Here is a 7,058-nt window from a genome sequence, read left to right as displayed (position 1 = left end):
TGTAGGTATCATTTTGGGCTCGTAACAATTGGGTTTCAAATTGGGCTAGGAAGAATAATTGTTTGGCCTCAAAAGTGAAATACTTCTCTCGACAAAAGAAACAAGGTCGAAAAAAATTTTCAAGTGCACAAACGACAGTCCTTTCAAGAACTCAATAAAAAGGTAGAAAAAGTCGGGGTGTTACAATTGAAATGGCAAGCACAAGTAGATAAAGAAAAAAGATAAATAGCGAATTTTAAAGTGAGCACAGGCAATCAAAAACAGCCATGTTTGCTCTTCCCTCGACCACCGGCGTCATTCCGAAGATGATGAAGATCGATTTGTTTTCTTCCATTTGTGTGTGAATGTGCATAGCCGGGTTGTAAAGGCTTCAATATTTTTAAATGAGCTTCAAGATCTGCATTGAATGTATGTATTATTAGCATGTTTGTACAAGAGTTGTAATAAAAGGACAAGTCAACAGAGATTAACAAAATGCTTTGGAAACTACACCAACTTATTACCGCGTAGTTTGTACAATGGTAATGAGAAGATACAAATAAGAATTCCAGTTACTACGCTCTAATAAGCATATCGATATACATATATGAAGCCACACAAAAGCAATTCTTAAGAAAGTCCAAACAAATAGTACAATTTGTCTATTTTTACTAACAAATTTTGTGTATAAAAATAATTATATTTTATTCTATTTTTATTAATTTTCTCAATCAAATTTTTAACTCTTGAAAAATATAGATTATCATGTATTTCATGTCGATTAATTATTTTAGTTGTTTTTATGGATATGTTGTTAGACTGTTATAGCCTTTGAATACTGTTCAAATACTATTAAATTTTTATAGATTATCATTTTTGTTAATCAAATTCAAATACTATAAATTTGGACATTTTTTAAACATTTTTGTATTAAAACTCAATTTTTCCATAATTTGAACTATATGGATCATGGCCTTTCAAAAATAAAACTAAATCAGAATAAGAATTATAATTTTTAAAATAATATAAGTATATGTTGTTTATCGATGACCACATTCTCTATAATCGAGATCCAACCATGTTGTGACCAACATGCATGTTCGTATTAATTTATTTCAAAACTTATTGAATTATACTCAATTTAATTAACCATTTGAAATTAGAATAAATAAAATTAACAACGGCTGGCGCTTTCAAGATGCAAGTGTGTAAAGTGTGAACAAATCTTTTATTTTCAAAATGTTCTTATTTTTCAAATAATTTTGTAAAATAATTATTATTGTTGGATATTTAAAATATATCTATATATACATACATAAAATGGTAGTTTTGGAAAATTTTTAAATAATGTTGTTTTAATTAAAAATTATCTATCAATTGAAATTATTTTTATTATTTGAAAGGTCAAATAATTATAACTCCATATATAAAAGGGGAGTTTTAAAAAAATTTAAAATAATGTCATTTTAATTAAAATTTTATATATCAATTAAAATTATTTTTATTATTTGAAAGGTCAAATAATTATAACTCATTTACATAAACATTTAAAACTAAAATACCAGTAACTAATACCCTAAATAGTAAGCTCATTAACAATCCATATTCCTTAATTTTAGTTTTACTCCTATTGTCATCACACTCCATCAAATGGCGTGACGCGTGAGTAATGGAATGTGATCATGGGGAGCCCTTTGGCTTTTCACTTTTTATAACATTCATTACCTTAATTTTATTGTTTATAGTGTTTTAATTTCATATCTTTCTATATTCTTATTTTGTGCCTATAAAAAATATCAAGTTGTATATGGATTACAATTTGTGTTAGGAATCCAAAATATTTTAATTAATATTCTTGAGTTTATTTAATAAGTGATTTTTCCGGTGCATAATTATTTTTGATGTCATATGGAGTACGTGTCATGTATAGCATTGTTTTTTTATTTAATTTAATTAATTAATAATTTTAATTATTGTTTTGAAAATATTTTAGCCCGTGCATAGCACGGGAGTGTATAAATAAATAAAATATTAGCTGATAATAAAATCTATATCTATAACTTCAATAGTGTAGTGTATAATTGTAAATTACACGACAAGTGGCTTCTGAAAAATTCGTTACCGTCTAAATGGTATTAAGTTACCAAGGGAAGTCAATTACTTATTATTGTATTTCATTTCACCTTTGTATATTTATGGAAATACCATTTAAGTTAAAAATTAATACGATTAAAGATAAAATGACTGATTAAACATATGATTGAATGTAAACGTGTGATTAGGAGAATTCTAATAGCAACTAACAACGTATTTCTTTAATAAATGGAAGACAGTGACAATTGGAATTAAATTTAATTCACTAAAACCTAATAATATAAGTAGTGGTTGAACTTCTACATCCATTTGGTTCAGATTAAAAAAAATTCCATTGAGAATGATTAAAAATTTCTATGCCATTTTATTACTACTTTAATTTATAATAAATTAAATTGGAATCACTAAGAGTCAATAAAGAAGAATATAAAAGGAATTAGAATGCCAAAAGCTACTAAATTTTCTATAAATACCAATTCTGTTAATTAAAATTGTAATGACCGTGGTGGAAAAAAAGTGCGGTGATTCTCATGTGTTGCTGCCTCAGACGTGCTATCGTCGTCATGAACTGAAGGTTTCACAGAGACAGTCCAGCAAATGCATATTATTATGCATATTTCAACATGCATAATAATATTTTTTTTGTTTTTATGATAATTAGGCAAAGCGGAAGTGAGAAAGTTTATGAAAATTAATACTAATACATATCTCCATATAATTGAGATGAAGGTAACGGTTTAGATCCAGGGTTCAAGTGTATCGAGCCATTCTAATTGATCTCAAATCTAGAAGCTAATAGGGTCCAGGGTTTAGTATTTATGGTTTAGAGTACAAAGTTTAGTGTTTATGGTTTAGGATTCAAATGTGTCGATCCAGCCACTCTTATTGATCCAAAACTCTCTTTTATATATGTATAGATTTGCACAAAAATTAAAAAAAAAAACAGAATGTCATCATGTTTTTTAATTAAAATTGTACTTTCTTGATATGAGCATATAGTCAGATTTATAGCCAAAATTCAGGTAAAAAAACCTCTACTATTAGTAAGGATTATCAAGTAGGCCGACCCAATGTAAGATATCGAATACAGATCTAAAACCCCCAAAATAGAATAAGTGATCAACAAAGTAAAATTAAACTGGGACGGATGTGAGAATTTTATTGATATTTGGCTCATTTGTTCGTTATGATGAGTATATTTTAAAGTTAAGGGTTTATGATTTAAGTTTCAAGGTTTGGGTTTTTAGTGTATAGGGTCACTATATTGCAATGAAATGAAGCTCGACTAGGAAGTGTCTCCACAATGCAATCTTAAATTATTGCAACGTAAACTTGCTCCTACATTTATAACTCAACGGTTAATTCATATTTTCACAGAATTAAAAAATGATTTAATTTTAAGTCTGATATTGAAATGTCAAGACAGTTTATTAAAATGTCAACACAAATATATGTTGAAATTTTAATGTGATCGTATTGACATTTTTAAGAAAAGTTAGTATTTAAACGCACTCTTGTGGCCATGTGGGGTTAATGTGATTGAAAAAGTATACTCCAAAGTAAGAGGATGTCGAATATTTTTTTTTTATCATTTCACAAATTTTATTTCGTATAATGAAATAAATATGAAGAAATTAAAATGACCCGTGCATCGCACGGGCGTGATACTAGTTGCCATAAAGCTACACATTAAGCTACACATGATGGTGATTTAACTAAGACATGCATTAAATAAAGACTCGAGATAAATATATAAAACATAATATTCCATCGAATAAAAAAATGCAATATGAGATTTTTTGGTTCCTATAATATTGGAGAAAATGTTTTGATTATGAATAGTTTACTCAAGCAAATGGACGTAAAGTTGGACAAAATTAAGCTTCATCAAGATGTGTGCCATTTTATTTTAGCGATATCCCCACAAAGATAATAATATTAAATATCACCTATTATTTTCAGTTAATAATTTTTTCCATAGGTCTAGTGTATTTGTCATTAAGTGCATTTGGTATTTAACTAGTTAAATAAATCATTTGGCATTAAGTATGACCATAAAAGAGGGATGTATTTTCAATTAAATTTACGCATCCAGTTAGATAATCTTTGATTTTTCTTATTTAATTTCTTAATAGCACAATGAAAATTTATTTGTTTTCCAATATAATGAACTTTATTTCACGTTTATCAAATAATTTCCTTTTCCTCCAGAAAAAACCTTTTTCCCATAAACCCCTTAGATAAAAGATTGCATTAATTTATTCGTACTATTTTATTTCTCTCAAAAATACTAATATTCCTCAATGAAATTTACACTATTATGAGAAGTGTTTCAACTTTGACAAAATAACAATGCAAGTACTACTTCCTTAAGTGGCGTGTTGAAAAGTTGGGAGGCGAAAGGTTGCTGCTTCATCTACATGGTTTCGAGAGAGAAAATAATACTTTAAGTCATATTCTCTTGATGTGTCAGTGTGACAGTACATGCAGCAGGTTGCATGGCAGGGTGACGTCAGCATGTAGTATTCATTTGACGAGAATGCCCTTTAAGGGTCTGGGGGTGTTATCGTCCGAAAAAACCTCATTTGTGATTGTATATTTTGTTAGGCCTCTCTAGTGCTTTTTTTTGTTAGGGGTCACTGGTGCAACAAGTGCAAAAGTTATGGTCATTTGGTGCAGTTCACTCTTTTTTTTTAATATTGTCGGCTGATATCGAGCTCTATTTTGCAATATATATGAATTATTTTTTTATTTATGATGAAGTTTCACCACGAGATGTGCAATATACTTTCAATGCCTTTGTTGCTAAGTGTTTCAAGCTCATTTAAATTTTAGATATTGGTGCCTAATATCTTGAAATTTTATGAAAATGGATTTTTTTGACAAACTTTAAACTTGACCTATAATATTACGAATTTAAATAGTTATTGAATTTTTCTTATTAGCGACAAAATTTGGCTATTTTTTATTTGTGATTACATCATACTTATAAGATATGGTTAATTACCACTGAAAAATGATAATGATGTGATTACACCATCCCTAGAAACTATCCATCTCATTTTAATATAGTTGGATTTTGTCACCAGTGAAAAAATTCAACAAATATTTAAGTTCATGATATTACATGCAAAGTTCAAAGTTCGTGGCAAAAACAAATTTTTAAAAAGTTTCGTGATATTAGGCGCCAATATCACTTTTTTTTTAAATTCCAACAATAAATACGTTATGATGAAAAATTTGTATTCCCACCATCACATAAGTTTTCGCTCACGTTAATATCTGAAAATATGTCTTCCTCTCTACTTAACATACTACTCCCCCGTACCCAAAAAATTTACTAGTTTTACCATTTTTTATCGTCATCAAAATTAGACCAAGTCTAAATATGCACAGTTTTCAACAAATAATAATCTTACATATCATTTAAAACATTCATTCCACTACCTTTCCCTCTTTCTCTCTTTTACTTTTTCCATCTCACTCTTACTTTCTAGTTACATACTCCTTTCGTCCACAAAAAATTGACCAGATTTGCCATTTTTAGTTGTCCACGAAAAATAGACCAAGTTTGAAAAAGGACTCCACATTTGCTACCTAACACAATTAACACTACTAATAATATGGACTTCACATTCTACTAACACTAATTCTCTCTTATTACTATTTTATCTTCTCTCTTACTTTACCTATTCCACATTAAAACTCGTGTCATTCACAATGTGATCTATTTTTCGTTGACGGAGGGAGTATTAAAAGTCATGTCATTTATAAATTTGTTTTTTTAGGGACAGAGGGAGTGAAAAACAATATCTCCTAAAATCTCATGTCCTTATCCAAGTGTGACATTTGTCTCGGAATGAAAGGAGTACAATTTTTTCTTCGTTAGTTCTGAGAAAAAAAATATTACTCCATCCATCCACGAAAAAATAAGTACTATAAGTTATATCCAGGTCGAGTTTTAATAAGGAGTTAGTAAAGTATGAGAAAAATCTATAAATAAAAGTGAGATTAATTTTGATTGACAAATCAAAATGTAAAATTGTTATTGACGAACTAAAATAAACATGAGACTATTTCTGATGCACCATGCATAGATTTACTTAGTAAAAGTTATAATTATTGTTTTTATATTTGAAAGTATTGTTATTATAAAAAAAATGGTTGATTTTATAACCAAAAAGGCCTGTGGCAGTTACATTATGTTCCAAATTAAAACAGACATTTGCTGAGTAAAAGTGATTATTGAAAACGTATTAATTGCTCTTTGAAAATATTTGGTTGCTCTTGTCCTTGACTTTGACACAATAACGTTGTTTAACCAAAACATTAATTATCTTAAAAGCATAATCATGCCGTCTTTTAAGTTTTATGGCTAGTTGTCTTAAAAAACACAATTAATAAAAAAGTTGACTTCCTAAATGAATAACTTCTACAAAATGCATCGTCGGTCGTGATAACGGTTGGTCGGTTTCTGGTTTCAGAAAGAAATAAAAATAGAGGAATGAGTTATAGACTTTAATTCGGTCTACCTTAACGGTTAATGGTATTTGTTGAAGGAAAAAGCAAATAATTTAGTGATTCTTCAAATTCTTTTGTATACTTCAAGCAATTAAATGAAAATCATCATATTCTTTGTGGGGCATGCCAATAATTTGGTCCACTTTAACGTTCTACAAATAAATATCATCATATTCTTTCTGGCGCGTGTCAATAATTTGGTCTACTTTAAAGTTTGACTTTTAACTAGCATATCAAGGAAGGAAATAAAAATAAATACAGTAATTATTATATATTTATCTATTCTTAGTGAAAATACATTCTCGGTAGGATATATTTGAAAAGATATTATATATCTTGTTTAATTTTAAAGAAGTGTATTTACTTCTCCATATAAAATGTACTACAGGTAGAGTAATATTTGTGTACTCTATCCATTTTTCCAATTTATCTTCTTCACTTGGAATTCACTTAAAAAAAAACCT

Source organism: Salvia splendens, chromosome 2 (assembly GCF_004379255.2).
Source record: "Salvia splendens isolate huo1 chromosome 2, SspV2, whole genome shotgun sequence".
NCBI classification, from domain to species: domain Eukaryota; kingdom Viridiplantae; phylum Streptophyta; class Magnoliopsida; order Lamiales; family Lamiaceae; genus Salvia; species Salvia splendens.
Note: the sequence above shows the minus strand (reverse complement) of the source record.